The following is a 16748-nucleotide window of genomic DNA, read 5'->3' as shown; positions in this document are numbered from 1 at the left end:
AAGCGATCGAGAAGATGGAGGCACCCCGCAAGGTTAGAGACATCCAGCGCCTTAACGGGTGCGTTGCGGCTCTCGGGCGTTTCATTTCAAGGTTGGCCGAGCGAGCCCTGCCTTTCTTCAACGTGATGAAGAAGAAGGGTCCGATCAATTGGACTTCCGAGGCAGAAGCGGCATTCCAGGACCTGAAGTCGTCGCCGGTCCTCGTCACCCCCAAGCGGGGCGAGCCGTTGTTGCTGTACCTGGCAGCAACGGACCAGGTGGTGAGCTCCGTGCTCATCGCCGAGAGGGAAGAGCAAGCCCCGGGGGCTGATACGGAAGGGCCACGGGCTCCCGGCGAGCCGAATGAACCCCCGGCTACCTCCTCTACCCCTGGATCCGAGGGACAGCCCATGCAGGTTGCCCCCCGCAAGCGGCTAGTACAACATCCCGTGTACTTCGTTAGCACAATGCTGCGTGATGCCCGGGTATGGTACCCGTAGGTCCAGAAGCTTTTGCTTGGGATCCTGCTCGCTTCAAGGAAGTTGCGCCATTACTTTCAGGCGCACAACATCACGGTGGTGTCGGGGTTCTCTTTGGAGAGGCCCCTCACTAACCGTGAAGCCACCGGAAGGGTTGCCGAGTGGAGAATGGAGCTGGCAGAGTTCGGGCTGTGCTTCGCAAACACCAAGAGCATCAAGAGCACCGCTCTCACTGACTTCGTGGCGGAGTGGACGTCGACAGGCAGATGAAGAAGAGCAGGAAGCAAGCCTTCCCGGCACATTGGACGAAGGGTACTGGGTCATGTACTTCAACGGCGCCTTCTGCTTGCAGAGCGCCGGTGCCGGAGTGGCGATCGAGTCGCCCACCGGAGACCAGCTCATGTTCGTGATACAGCTCAACTTCGCCAACTCCACCAACAACACAGCCAGGTACGAGGGACTGCTTGCCGGCCTGCGCGCGGCGGTCGCCCTAGACATCAAGCACCTGGTTGTTCGTGGGGACTCCCAACTCGTGATCAATCAGGTAAACAAGGACTACGCCTGCCCTCAGATGGCAACGTACATGGAGGAAGTGCGAAAATTGGAGTCCAAGTTCAAAGGACTTCGATTTGAGCACATAAAGCGCAAGGACAATTTTGTTGCGGTTGAACTGTCCAAGTGGGCAACGGAACGCAGCAAGGTGCCTCCTGGAGTGTTCGTGCAGAGGCAGTCGAAGCCCTCTGTCAACCCCAAGACAGTTGCCGGGGAAACCCCTCTGGCAACTCATAGTGACCCTGCAGCTACAAGGGACTATGCCGCCAAGTTGGTGGCATATACTAGCCGGGCGCCACCACCCCGTGGGACGGATATTATTCGATACCTCAGGGACGGGACCCTCCCGGAGGAAGACGTTGCCGCGGAGCGAGTAGCCCGGCATGCTAACATGTACGCCCTGGTGGACGGAGGGCTCTACCGGAGGCGTCCTAACGGAGGTAGTCATGCTCCTCTGCGTGTCCCAAGAGGAAGGGCGCGCGTTGGTGGAAGATATACATCGAGGCACATGCTCACACCATGTGGCCTCCAGGGCACTAGCTGGGAAAGCGTTCCGGCACGGCTTCAACTCGCCGACAGCACTAGCCGATGCCGAGCAATTAGTCAAGACCTGTGAAGCATGCCAGTTTCACACCAAGAAGAGCAACGAACCAGCGCAAGCCCTGCAAGTCATTCCGTCCTCGTGGCCGTTCGCGGTCTGGGGCTGGACACCGTCGGTAAACTACTGAGAGCAGTTGGTGGCTACGAGTACCTACTTGTGGCCATCGACAAGTTCTCGAAATGAATCGAGGTGGAGCCTGTCCGAGCCGTCACGGTGCAGGCGGCCATCAAGTTTTTCAAAGGACTAACGGCATCATCACCGACAACGGCACGCAATTCACTAGTGCGGTGTTCCAAGCTTACTACGAGGACATGGGCACTAAGATTCACTTTGCCTCCGTCGCTCATCCGAGGAGCAACGAGCAAGTGGAGCGAGCCAACGCGGATGTGTTGCGGTGGCTCAAGACGAGAACCTTTGACAAGCTCAAAGGCCACGGAAAACACTGGGTTGAAGAACTCCAGCCCATGCTGTGGTCACTGTGGACCACACCGAGTCGGGTGACGGGTCAAACTCCGTTTACCCTCGTCTACGGGGCAGAAGCTATGCTGCCCCTCGAGCTCAAGTATGGTCACCTCGGGTACGCGCGTACGGCGACAAGAGCCAACACACACGGAGGATTGATGACCTTACCTTCATCGAGGAGATTCGATGTCGGGCTGCGGTACGAGCTGCAAGCTACCAGCAGGGACTCCGTCGTTATCACGAGAGAAGAGTCCGTCCCCGGGGGCTCGAGGTTGGAGACCTCATCCTGCGCCAGGAACAAATTGACTCCAATCTGGGAAGGCCCTTTCCGGGTAGTGCAGGTGACCAGACCGGGGGCCGTCCGGCTGGAAACCGAAGAAGGCTCACCAGTGCCCAATAGTTGGAACATTGAGCACCTACGGAAGTTCTACCCGTGAAACGATGGCGCCTTACCCACCGGTGACGCTGCGGCAACGTGCCTCTTTAAGCTAGTGTAGCCGGGCAAGGCCCGATTGTAATCCGCTAGCACAAAGTTGAATAAAGATAAGTCTTATGTTGGTAAATATTGTGCTTTGCTGTCTGTGAATGCTTCTGTCTCCTGCTCTAGGTGCACAGAATTGTCTCCTCATCCTTGGCTGTGAGCAGGGGGCTGTCGGAACCCCGAAAACCAAGCTCGTTGCTGGGACGCCCCGGAATGAGGCCTAGCAGTTGCCGGACCTGTCCGCAACGTCTTACGTGCCAGCGAGGCACCGTGGAAATGTAAAGATGCTCACACCCAGGTCTGAGGTCGACTCTTCTGTGCCCGGGGGCTGGGAGGCAGGAGGTTATCCAGTTTATACTGTTTTTCGTACATTTCGAATTTTTTTGCTATGTACCTTGGGCACTGCAGGAATCTGACATGCAGGATAGAGATAAGGCGAGGGCATACTGTGATGCTCATGGGGTGGTCACGGGCGTCGTCGTCTTGCGAGTAAGTTGTACATATATGGCAATCACTTCGAGGCTTGATGCAGGAAACTGAGATAGGGCCAGTGCCTCCACGCGGCGACTGGTGGTCCCGGGCATGTGGAGGTAAGAGCAACGCTTTGGCTATTTAAGGAGACCAGGGCAAGTGCAACACCAGCAACGGGTAAGAAAACAAGAGATGTCACAGAGAGGCGATGGTAGTGCATCCCTCTGCGCTTGTCGCTGAGGGTGTTCCCACCATCGCGGCCCTGCCACATCTCTTATGGAGCGACACCAGAAATGGCGATGAGACAAGCGAGAGGCGTCGTAAAGACGCGGTGGTTGTGCATGCCTCCGCAGCCCCAAGGGTGCTGCTGGAGGGTGCACGGCCACCGCGTCCTTGCCACGGCTCTCGACAGGGTGCAACAAATCCAAAAGGAACAGGAAGCTAAGTATTTCATTTTGGGTCCTTGGTTTTTCCTCTTAGTAACACTGGTTTGCTGGGGTAAGCTCGGTCCCCGTGTAGCCGGAGCGTAGGAAGGACGCTTGCGGGGTGAGGACGCCCCCCACACGTGGCTCGCGGGTCCGTCCCGGAGGCGTGCGCGCTGGGGTAGTTAACCCACGGGCGGAGTGACTAGCCACTGCTGTTTGGTCCTAGGTCAGCACCGCGGGTCCGTCCCGGGTCCCTAGTCTGGCCAAGCACGTGGTTGGCGAGTCCCCGGGTACGCAAGGCTAAAACACGAGAAGGACAGAGCCCCTCCGCGGCAAGCTAGTTTTAGGCAAAGGAGCAAGTGAAAATAGCATCGGAGATATATATTAAAGCTTGGGCAAAACAAGTTGAACAGTAACACCGATAATGACAAGGGAAAGCTAACATAAAAAGTTCTAAGGCGCCACTTGCAGGAAAATAAAAGGCTCGAGGAGCTCCTCGTGGAACTCCTGAAGCTCGTCGGTGCGCACCCAGCACCAGTCGTAGCGCCATTTGTGCTCGATCTTCTTCTTCCCCAGCTCGATGAATTCCGATTTGATCCTGTCGCGGAATCGGAACACTACCCCCGAGGACAGGGGAGCCTTCTTCTCCACCCTCGGGTAGTAGTAGTGGCGGAATAGCGCCACCGACGGCATCGCCCCAACGAACACTTCACAGAGGTGTTGGAAAACGGCCAATATGAAGAACAACGTGGGGTGAAGCTGCGCCATGAGGAGTCCGTAGGACTCCATGATGGCTGAGAGGAAGAAGGAGTGCGGCGGCACGAACCCGGCAAGAACGAACCTCCCGACCATCCGGAAGTAGTGCCCGTCGCGCTCCGCTCCGGCTGGAAGGACCCGCGTCGGCCCGTGCTCATTGTGCTTGGTGGCCAGCACCAAGACTAGCTTGTTGACCCCCTCGCCGTTGTACCCAGGGGGGAAGAAGGCGAATTTAGCCCGCATTTCCTCCTCCTTCCGGGCCCTGTCCGACAGTTCCTTCTTGCCGGCCTTATCCCCTTTGGTGGTGCTCCCCTTGGGACGGTTCTGGCCCTTGGAAGACATCGGCGGAGGAGGAGAGGTGGTTGGGTTGGAATTGGGAAGTGGGGAGCTTGGGAGGACATGGTGGCAAGAGTGAGAGACAATGGGGAGTGCCCCGCCGCCGGCCTTGGGTATTTATCAGGGCTGACGGACTGCAACCGACACCCTCACAATTGGCAATAAAGAGCCCTAATGAGTCGGAGATTAAGAGGGGGGTGCGTGACGTGGCCTTAACTTTCTGGTGATTAAGGGGGATAAGGCACGAAATCGTGCGCCCGACCGTTTCACTCGGAGAAGTGGAACTATAAATGCGGCCCACGAGGCCGGGTGCCAGGGGGTTTCCCCCTTGTGACCCACGCGTCGGGTAGGGCGTAGCCCGGCAACCGACCAAGGATAGCACTCGCTGGAAGCTTCAAGGCAGTCGGCCCACGCCCGGGGGCTACTATCATACCAGTGGCCCACGGGGTCCCACTGATACGGGACGCGTGGGTCGCCAGTGACGAGGCCCCATCAAGAAGGACTCCCGGGAAGCGACGAGCCCGGGAAGCCTGCCTCGAGGAGACGACCCCTAGCGAAGATGAAGCTAAGGGCCGAGTACAAGATGCTCCCAGGAACCCCGGTCCCGGGAAGCCAAAGGAAAGCCTCCCGGCAAGTAGCTGGTGCGCTAGCCGGGAAGGTGCACCCCAGCAACCCGCGCTCCGGCATGCAGGCGGGACCCGCAGAACAGTGAAGACAGGACAAGACGGCGGACGCAGTGCATTTAATGCACTGACAGGAGTCTTATCAGGAGGCCTAGGCTTGCTTAGCAAGGCTAGGGCGACTACCCTACGAACTATTTTTTTCAACCAGGTAAAGTGGACTGGGCACTGCATGGCGTCCAGCGCGGATGAGTAAAATTGTATTCCATGCAGCTGTGACACGCGTCTAGGCAATGTGTCACGCTGCATGCATAGGCACCTGTGGTAACCCTTGTCTATAAAAGGAGGACCAATGCCACCGGTCAAAGGGTTCGGTTCAGCTCGGTTGGACCTCTGTAGGAATCGGCTCTATTTAGTTCAGCATTCACCCAAGTAGCCTAGCCCTTAGAGGGACAAGTAGCAAAGCCCGAGAACTCCCCGGCAACCTGTAACAACCATACTAAGAAATACAACTCAAAGCAGGACGTAGGTTATTACACCTCCGGGTGGCCCGAACCTGGGTAAAAACTCTTGTGTACACTTCGTGTCTTTCGCCATGCCGGCAATCGCCAGAGCGATCACCTCGCCCTCCACCGAACCAAAAAGGGGGTGCTCGGCATCCCTGGTGCCGGAGACCGTGCTCTGACAGACGAGGCAAATTATATATGTTAATGATTAATTCGTCTATTATGCATGTGAGTGATGTTAATGTTTTAAATGATTGTAACGCTGAGAAGAAATGGAAAAATACAAGTACTTCTTCGAATGGAGCGACTTATTAAAATGAAATTCTTCTTCCATTAGACTTCTCAGATGCAGACAAGTGTCTTGACTGCATTAAAGGAAAATACGCAAAAACGATTAAGAAGGGAGCAACAAGAACCTCAAGGGTCCTCGAATTAATTTGCACTGACATATGCAGACCCCTAAATATTAAGTCAGTCGACGGTTTTGATTCATTCATCACGTTTACGGACGACTTTTCCCGTTACGGATATATTTACCCCATACGCGTACGATCTGAAGCTTTGGACAAATTTAAGATATTTAAAGCCGAAGTTGAAAATCAGTTGAATGAAAACATCAAAGTTGTTCGATCTGATCGTGGGGGAGAATATTATGGAAGGCACGCTCCTTATGGGCAAATTTCAGGACCTTTTGCAAAATTCCTAGCTAAGAATGGGATTATTGCCCAATATTCAATGCCTGGTGAACCTCAGCAAAATGGTGTGGCTGAGTGTTGCAATCGCACCCTTATGGACATGGTGCGAAGTATGCTCAGTCATGCAAGTTTGTCAGTTAGCCTATGGATGGAAGCTTTAAAGACAACAACACACGTACTAAATCTCGCTCCAACAAAGTCAGCACCCAACACGCCTTACAAGATGTGGACGGGAAAGAAGCCGAGCTTGAATTACCTATGTGTGTGGGGCTGTCCCGCAGAAGCAAGAATTTTCAATCCACAACTCAAGAAATTAGATCCGAAAACGATAACATGCCATTTCATTGGATACCCTCATAGGGGAAAGGGATACCGTCTTTATTGTCGGAATCACACCACAAAATTTGTGGAGACTAGACAAGCGGTGTTTCTTTGAGGATAATGAAGTCACGGAAATAAGGGAAATTAATCTTGAGGAAAAACGGGTATATGTTCCATCCCCGGCTGTCCAAAAGATTTATTTGCCAATACGGAATACTAACGTGATGCGTAATGATCCTGAGGTTCATCGCTCAGGCTCTCAACCACATGGAGATCCTGAAACGGAAGAAGGTCCACACCCAAATGGAGACCAAGAAGGTCCACACCCAAATGAAGACCAAGAAGAAGCAAATGAGGATCCCCAAGTAGAAAATAATCCTCAAGCTGGAAATGATCCTCCGTCGCGCAATCCCGCAGTGCTTTATAAATAGGTCCACACCCAAATGAAGACCAACTAATGGTTTCGACCCCCCATCACGCAGTGCTATATAAATAGGGAGGCCGGCTGTCTCACGTGACCACGTTCATGTGAGAACTTGCCAACCCCCGACACACCTCTAACGACCCTACTGATCTAGGGGAGCACTGAAGCATGCGGGAAGGCCGCTACCGTCGACGATGACGACTCAGGTAATCGGCCAGTGCCGGTACCGGCCAGAAGGACGCCGCTACCTCCGACCTACGGCTCCTACGGCAATGGCTTCCTCGTCCACTGGACGTATGGTTAAAGCTCCCTTAATCTCATTATTGCTAGTACTCTAGTGTTTGACCAGTATGCATTTTCATGTTTAATCTAATGAATGGTTATTAGATTCTAAATCTCCCTTAATCTCATTATTGCTAGTACTCTCATGTTTGACTAGTATGCATTTTCATGTTTAATCTAATGAATGGTTATTAGATTCTAACATGAGGGAGTTCATCGAGCTTGGATTAACCCAAGGGAGGCGAAACTGGATTACAGAATATGGGAGTTCAGTGTATTCATGTAATCTATAAGGAAACATGTGTATACATTCTCAACCTTATTTAGTTATTAATCATCTGAAGTATATACTTTGTACTCCCTCCGTCCAACAAAAGATGTCTCAAGTTTGTTAAAATTTGGATGTATCTAGACATGACTTAGTGTATAGATGCATTCAAATTTAGTGAAAGTCGAGACATCCTTTGTTGGACGGAGGGAGTATAAATTTCCATGCGCCATTTGTGTCCTTAATTAGTGTTCTCACCTTTAAGAGAGAAGATGCATTCCGTTGCATTGCCCTGTGTTGATCATCAGTTAAATTGGGGTAATCCTGCACATAGTAAGATGTTAGACGTTTATGGTTTTTTTTCTGAATATTTGTCATCTATTGCTTCTGACAATTGTATTTCCATTGTTTCTAAATAACAAAAAAGTCTGAATCGAAGTTCAATTTTTTCTTTTCGGATATTATTCTATCTAAAGCTAAAAAAAAAGATATTGTTCTATCTAACTACTGCATGTCCGTTGTTCCTATTTCTAGGTAATTTTAGAAGACATAAATATGTATTATGTCTAAATAAGGCCATAAAATTCTTAAAAAAATATTTAGCATACTAAACAAAGAATTTGTCTGCATATCGGATCATGCTCTCGCATTTGCGAGTGCCATCATGCTAGTTTTGACACAAAAAAAAAACAAGTACAAGAAAATTTGGTTGTCAATTTTTTGCATTGCCTATTGTTAGCTTCCAACCAAACACCCAAACAAAACATACATCATACATTAGTGAGCGGAGGACCTCGGGAGTTCGGCCCCATAAATGATCAGCAATGGTACGGTGGCATTCTTAGAGCATCGTCAACAAGGCACTAGGCACTAAAAGAAGAGAGAAAGTATACCTTCGTGCCAAGGAACAAGCCCTCCAACAACAGCATGTTTCGTAGGCTGCTACTAAACCTTATGCAAAGTATAATTTGCTTGGCTTTTTTGTGCCTAGATACATTGATTGCTACACCTGAATAGGAGACATAGGAGCTTTGCATGCATACCTGAAATTCAGGTGGGCCTCAGCAAAAGTTGCTTTTACTCCTTGGTATCTTCGCATGGGTGGTTTCTCGCAGGAGATACGGTTACTCCCTCCAGCGTCTTTTGTATCATTAAATCTCTAAAATGACAGGTTATAGTACCGGCTGACTAGAATCATTGGAGATGGCCTTGGTACATGCAAAATTGTAGATTAATCATCCCTCCTACAGGCGGAGTGCCATTTTGCAGAAACGGACAACGGAGGTTATGGTGCTTTAATTTCTGTTCTTGGACTGTTGATTTTGTGTTTGTGGATGGAGTCAGTCATATTCTCTCGACAGACATCTATTTTCCATATTTGTCTTTATAAGTTCGCATCACATTTTAATATAGACACGCACGTTATGACGGTTTAAAAAAATGCTGGCGAAATTCGCGCTATGTATAGTGTTTTAATTTTGCTGCCAAAAGCTTCTATTTGACCAAAGTTGTTTCAACGCATTGCAAGGAGCGAGCTGCAACTGCAAAGTGTGCAGCACATATGGATAGCGCAGCAGTGAAACTTCCACGTGCCAGACCACGTGTGCTTCCCTCTCGCTACGTGTCGATAAATAGCTGTTTCTAGAGTTCGGGCACCCAAGACGCATAGCCGGTTGTCTGACCCGGTGAATTTGGAATTCATGAATTTGCCTGCCACTTCTGGAAGCTGGGATCGTGTAACTCGCGACCTCCCGGGGCTTCTTTTAATACACACGTAGACATAAGACGGAGAAATCTGAAATGCAATCGCGTTGGCTTCACAGTCAAAGATCCATCCGGATTAATTCAAGAAAGCGAGACAAGGGAACCTCAGCTCTTGAGGAGCGCATGTGCCCTCGCGGCTCGATGCTCTCCGTTCGTCTCAACCGAACATCTGCGGTGCAGAGAACAAGAGACTAGTGGAAAGCTTAAGATGGCACTCTAGTCAAGTTTCAGTCCCTTTCTCCCTTGTCCTACGGAGTAGAAAAGTTTGTATTCGCGATAGCACATGCCAACACGAGGATATCTTCTTGCGGAAAAAGCAGTACTACCTCGGTCCCTTCGCAAGTGTTCCAAGATCACAAGTTTAACGAGCAAAATATAAATTTAGGAACGGAAGGAGTTTGAACTCGGCTGGTTAACACGTGAAGGTTTTATGGAGCGAGTCTCTGAGGTTTGGTGCAAGCCTTGTAAAGATAATAATATTGTTCAGCGTTTTAATAATAGGCTGGGTGCGGTTCGGCGTGATTTGCGTGGGTGGGCAATTCACATCACTGGTGTGAACAAGCGTGAAAAAGCTCGCTTGTCTGCTATCATTGATGAGTTGGATAAGCTTGCCGAAGTCCGAGGTGTTTCCGACCATGAGATTGAGCTTAAAAACCAATCGAATGAGGCGGTGGCTCACCTTCGGCGCGAGGAGGAACTTAAGTGGCACCAACGCTCGAAGGTTGATTACCTCCTGAAAGGGGATGACAATACTAAGTTCTTCCATTTGGTGGCCAATGGCCGCCACAGGAAAAAACGTATTTTCAGCCTCCAACACGAAGGAGAGGTTATCCAAGGTGCTGGTCCTCTTAAATATCATATTACTGAGTATTATCAGCAACTCTTTGGCCCACCGGAACCAAGCTTCGTGTCAATGATTGACTCGAGATTGGGTGATATCCCACAGGTTTCCGATGCCGAAAATGAGTTCCCCACAGCCCCTTTTACGGAGGCAGAGGTCAAAAAAGCGATTTTCCAGATGGAACGCAACAAGTCTCATGGCCCTGACGGTTTCCCGGCAGAATTTTTTTAGGTCTTTTGGGATGTTATCAAGGATGATCTAATGGATTTGTTCCATGATTTCCATAATGGTACTCTCCATTTGTTTAGCTTTAACTTTGGCGAGATTATTCTTTTGCCTAAAGTCAAAGATGCTAATCGGATCCAGCAGTACAGGCCTATTTGTCTATTGAATGTGATATTCAAAATTTTTACTAAGTTTGCTAATAATCGTTTGAATAGTGTGGCGGACCACGTCGTCCGTCTGACTCAAACGGCTTTTATGCAAGGTCGTAATATTCTTGATGGGGTGCTGGTCCTACATGAGACCATCCATGAGCTTCATTGGAAAAAATTGAGCGGAGTCATCCTTAAGATTGACTTCGAAAAAGCCTATGATAAAGTGAAGTGGCCGTTTCTCTTGCAGACCCTGCGTATGAAAGGTTTCTCCTCCAAGTGGTGTTCTTGGATTGAGAGCTTCATATTGGGGGGGAGTGTGGCTATCAAGGTGAATGATGACATTGGTAATTTTTTTCAAACTCGAAAAGGTCTGCGTCAGGGGGACCCACTCTCTCCTATTCTCTTTAACATTGTGGCTGATATGTTAGCTATAATGATTGAGAGAGCTCGTGAGGATGATCTAATTGGTGGAGTACTGCCCCATCTTGTTGATGGCGGCTTATCTATTCTACAATATGCGGACGATACAATCCTTTTTATGGAGCATAATCTGGATAAGGCCCGAAATCTCAAGCTTGTGCTTTATATGTTTGAGCAATTGTCGGGTTTAAAAATTAATTTTCATAAAAGTGAACTCTTTTGCTTTGGCGAGGCCTCGGACTCTGCTACGCAATATTCAGAGTTGTTTGGTTGTGAGATGGGGTCTTTGCCTATTCGATACCTCGGTATCCCTATTCATTATAGGAAATTGCAAAATTTCGAATGGAAGGGAGTTGAAGAGCGACTCGAGAAGAGACTCGCGAGTTGGATGGGTAAGCACCTCTCTGTGGGGGGGGGGGGGGGGCGTCTAGTGCTCATGAACTCCGTTCTCACTAGCATGATCATTTATATGATCTCCTTCTTTGAGATTTCACGCGGAGTTCTCAAGAGGCTTGATTATTTTCGGTCCAGGTTCTTTTGGCAGAATGATAGTCAACATAAGAAATATAGACTCGCAAAATGGAGTATTCTTTGCAGGCCAAAAGACCAAGGGGTTTTGGGGTATTCAGGATCTTGATTCCAAAAATATCGCGCTTCTTAGCAAATGGTTATTTAAACTTTTGTCTGAGGACAGTATTTGGCAGGAGCTGATACGCAACAAATATATTGGTTCGCAGGCTCTTGCTCAGGTCAAATGGAAACCGAGGGATTCTCATTTCTGGGGGGGGCGGGTGGATCTTTTTCTATGAAGGACGGATCCCAAGTGAGATTCTGGGAGGATTCTTGGCTTGAGGGGCAGCCCTCCGTGACCAATATCCCTTCTTATTTCTTATTGTTCGGAATAAGCATGATACTTTGGCACAGGTTCTCGCTTCCTTCCCACCGAATGTGTCCTTCAGACGTAGCCTTGTTGAACCTAAACTGGTGGCCTGGACGGAGCTCCTGAATCACCTTGTCCATGTTAATTTGTCCCAGGTCGGGATGAGTTCGGTTGGAACCTTCACCCTAGTGGTTTGTTTTCGGTCAAGTCAATGTATCAGGCTTTGGTTAACTCTGATATACCGAATTCTAACGATGGGATTTGGAAGTTAAAGGTTCCTCTCAAAATAAAAATATTCCTTTGGTTCTTGCAGCGCGGGGTAACTCTAACTGAAAACAACCTGCTAAAGCGGAATTGGAAGGGTAGCTCAAAATGAAGTTTCTGTCATGAGGATGAGACTATTGTACACCTCTTTTTTAAGTGTCATGTCTCTCGATTTGCATGGTCAATTGTCCACATAGCTTCTAATATTTATCCCCCTCTTGATGTTCCTCATATGTTTGGGTCTTGGTTACGTGGGGTTAGTAATAGATTGAGAGCACTTATTTTGATTGGGTGTCGCACCAGTGGCACCCGGGGTACCACCGCTGCGCGACGCGTGGGCCCCATTCCTGAGTTCCCGGGAAGGTTTCATCCCGGGCAGCGTCTATGAGCAGCCCGGCAAGCTACCCGCCCGGAAGGGGCTAGCGGGGCTTCGGGGAACATTCCCGCCTGGGCACCTCCCGGGGGGGGGGGGGGGTTCCCGGGTGCGTTGGGCCCGGGCGCTTCCCGGGGTCGACTTGCCGGGACAGGGGGGTTCCCGGGCGCATGCCCCCCCCTCAGGCGCGGGGCCCAGCAGCCAGATCAACAGCGCCGCGAGGACGCGTGGCGGGCGTGGGATGCGTGGTCCCACCAGGGCAAGGAGTAAGGCGCACGGCTCCGTAAATGAGCCAACCGACGGAGCGTTACCCGTCCGATCAAAGGAACAGTGGCTGTCCAATCCTACTCTAGGGTTTTAGACCCCTAGCAGCGGAGGTGGCATCCATGCTCGCCGTGGCCGACGCGCGTGCTCCCAGGCCGCCCGCTTGGGATGGGTTAAGAGGGCTTGCGCCCTGTATCTTGTAAGATCCGAATCGCAGCCCGCCTGGCCACCTCGCTCGTCCGTTCACTCGGTCAAACCAACCCGGGTTCGATCTCTCGTGGGCGCAGGGTAAAAACCCCACCTTTTTACTCTTTGGCCACGTCTGACAGGTGGGACCCGCTGGTCAGAGACCGCGGCAGCCAGCTCAGCGCGCCCTGCCTTGTTAGCTTGTCCGAGCCCGCTGTCAGCCACACAGGCTAGCTGCGCCCGCGTAGTTTTAGTTCTCTGCGTGTTTTCCTTTGTTGTAAAATTCCAGAAATTGTTTTGTCTTGTTTAATTCCTAGAAAATGCATGCTATGTTCTATTTGGGCAAACCATATATGTTTTGGAATCAGAAAAATGCAAGGAATTTAACTGTGCAATTAGAATTACATTTTGAGGTTTCCAATTTCAAATCTATTCCAGATTTGAAATTCAAACGTATGAACTTGTTTAGTTTCTAGTTTAAAATTGATAACTCTTCTGTGGATAATGTAAACATCAAAGTTGATCCCCTTAACTAGTAGAACACAGTAGCATACTTGATTAGGCCATTTGTGTATTTTAAAGCTGCTGTTTACCATGATCTAATCACCTAATGGTTAACTTTGTTGCTAGATAGAACCTTTTCACTTGCATATGGTCGCATCATGTTGTCACATGCCATCTCATGTTGTATTGTGCATTGCACCTATGAAGTGTTATTGTGAAATCATATGTGATGTGTAACATTGCCAAGTGTTTTAGATGAAACATTGATGTGGATACTTTGGATAATATGGATATTTAAGTGATGACATGTATCTTGTTTGGACTTAGTGCTTTGCTAGTGGTGTGCTGATCCATTAGTTTCTTATGTGAAAACATGGCGTGAGTTGTGTGAAACTTACCCTGAGTCAAGTCGTGGACTTGTGCTCGTACTGGTTATTTGTGTGTTCGCTTTCAGGTGTTGCCGGAGCTAGAAGAACGTGGTCGATGACGGGATCAAGAGACGAAACTTGGGAGAAGCTGAGGTCGAGGATCAAGGTCATGCGGGACGTTCGTGCGAAGGAACAATGGAAGTGAAGGCTACGATGATCCGGGAGGGCACCGGTTTGTCGTATGTTGTTTATACCAGAGATGTATGGTATTGGAGATATTCGATACGTGATGGTCGAGTTTTGAAGACATCACAAGAAGAGTTGATGGCATGAAGTGACATCGAGGTGAAGATATGTAGGTCCAGCCGTGGCTGGATGAGAGCTGTTTAAAGATTAAACAGTAGCGTCATCAAGATGGCGTCAGATGGAAAAGTGATCCACATGAAAGTTGTGCGCGTCGTCGAGACGAACAACTTTGCTTTTGGAGTCATCTCAATCTGAGGTCGTATGCGGTCCCCACGGGAAAAATACTGACCGGGACAGAGGAGTCCGTGTTGGATTCGGATTCGGTTTAGGGTTGCGAATTTTCCCTTATAAATAGAGGGCATCCTAGATAGGGTTTTAGCAAGGACGTGAGGGAACTCAAAGCTTTGGATATAGATCAATTCTTGGAGAGCTTTTGGATGCATGGTTGCATCTTTTGTAATCGATCGACATCGTTGCAATAAAGAGATTCGTTGGCGGTGTCATCTCTGTTCTTCTCGGATCTTCCTGAAATCTTCGTGCTAGATCTTTCTAATAGTTTGGTGTAGGTTCATCACAAGTTCATAATACTTTATTGCAGGTTTATCACGAGATCAAGAGAAGATTGCGATTAATTCATCTTTCTTGTTATTCCTCGAAATTGGTTTTAGATTAATCCTCGTAACTTTCTGTCAGCTGTTACTATTTTGATCATATCTTTTGATTGGTAAGTCCGATTGAGCTGATTCTTGTTGCGTTGGTTAGATAATTTTAATAAATTTCTTTTGCATACTCATACGTATTTTTTGGTTCAACCAATCAAAAGTTACGGCTGTTTTACTATCACGTACAGAAACGTGATTTAGGGTTTGAACTTTCGGGAAAAGTTTTAATTTGCTTCCGCGCAATCATTCACCCCCCCCCCCTCTGATTGCCTATCTCGATCTCACAATTGGTATCAGAGCAAGGTCTCTCTAATCTATCTTAACCGTTTGATTAGACTTACTAGATATGGATAGGTATTCTACCAAACCCTGTGTGTTTGATGGTGTTGATTTTCAGTTTTGGAAGGCGAAGATGAAGGCATACATCATGGCACAAAGTTACGTCATATGGGAGAAAATCGCCAAGTCCTATGAGCTTCCCGCGGAAAATGTGATCACACCAACAAACTTGGTCCACGTGGAGAACAACTACAAGGCGAGGAACTACATCATCCAAGGTCTACAACGAAGTGACTTCGACGGTGTCGCTCACCTTGCATCCGCTCATGAGGTATGGAACGCACTTTGTAGTTATCATGAAGGATCAAACTCTGTTAAGGAGGTGCGTCAAGACATGTACAAAAAGGAGTACATGAGATTTGAGATGAATACAGGTGAATCTTTGGATGAATTCTTTGCACGCTTTAATAAAATTCTCAGCAACTTACGTGCATTAGGTGTTACTTATACTGATGCTGAGGCTTCTAGGCAACTTTTGAGTGCATTAGATATGTCATCTATTAGATAATCTACTGTCATGAGCACACTTACACTTGATATTCTGTACTCAAAATTGAAAACTCATGAATTAGATATTCTTGCTAGGAGAACCGGTTCCAAATCAATTGCACTTGTTACTAACCCTGGCAAATCTAATGATGGTACTTCTACATATTGTTATGCTCTGTCTTCTTTGTCTCAACTAACTGATGAACAGCTAGAGCAATACCTAGAGGAAGAATTGGCACTCCTCACCTCTCGTTTTACACGTGCCCTGCAAAATGTTCGTTCAAGGAAGAGAGGTGGGAACAATGCTCCAAGGTGCTTTGAATGTGGTGATCCAAATCACTTTCGCCAAAATTGTCCTAAATTCTTATCCAAGATGGCGAAAGAAGAAAATGGGGAGGACAAGAAGAAGAAGCGCCCCTTCAACATCAAGAATAAAAAGAGGGGCGACTTTGCTCGAGCGGTGGCTCACAGTATTTTCTCTGTAATCAATGAATATGGTGAACCATGCTTGAGTGATGTGGATATCGAGTCTGATGAAGATGATGAGGAGGATGGCGTGCCCCCTGCTATCCATGCACCATCTGTAGCTGTTCCTACACCTACTACTGCTGCTGCTACAATTGATCACCCTCAGGAGACTACCTCGACTACTCAAGCTGGGGTTGAGCAAGCTGTTGAGTCAAATATTTTAGCACCCCGACACATTCAAAAGAGGCACCCTCCTGAACAGATTATTGGAAGCATGACTGAGAGAGTCACACGGTCAAGGTTTATCGATTCTAACTCTCACAATCATTCTGCATTTGTTGCTTCTTTTGAGCCCAAAGATATATCTCATGCATTTACTGATGAATCGTGTATCAATGCCATGCATGAGGAATTAGAAATTTTTGAGCGTAACCAAGTTTGGACTCTTGTTTCACCACCTCCAGGTCATACCCTTATTGGTACACGTTGGGTTTTTAAAAACAAACAAAGTGAGGATGCTGTTATTGTTCGCAACAAGGCTAGGTTGGTTGCTCAAGGTTTTACTTAAATTGAGAGTCTTGATTTTGATGAAACTTTTGCCCCTGTTGCTAGATTAGAAGCTATAAGAATTTTATTGGCATTTGC

Source organism: Brachypodium distachyon, chromosome 2, assembly GCF_000005505.3.
Source record: "Brachypodium distachyon strain Bd21 chromosome 2, Brachypodium_distachyon_v3.0, whole genome shotgun sequence".
NCBI classification, from domain to species: Eukaryota; Viridiplantae; Streptophyta; class Magnoliopsida; order Poales; family Poaceae; genus Brachypodium; species Brachypodium distachyon.
Note: the sequence above shows the minus strand (reverse complement) of the source record.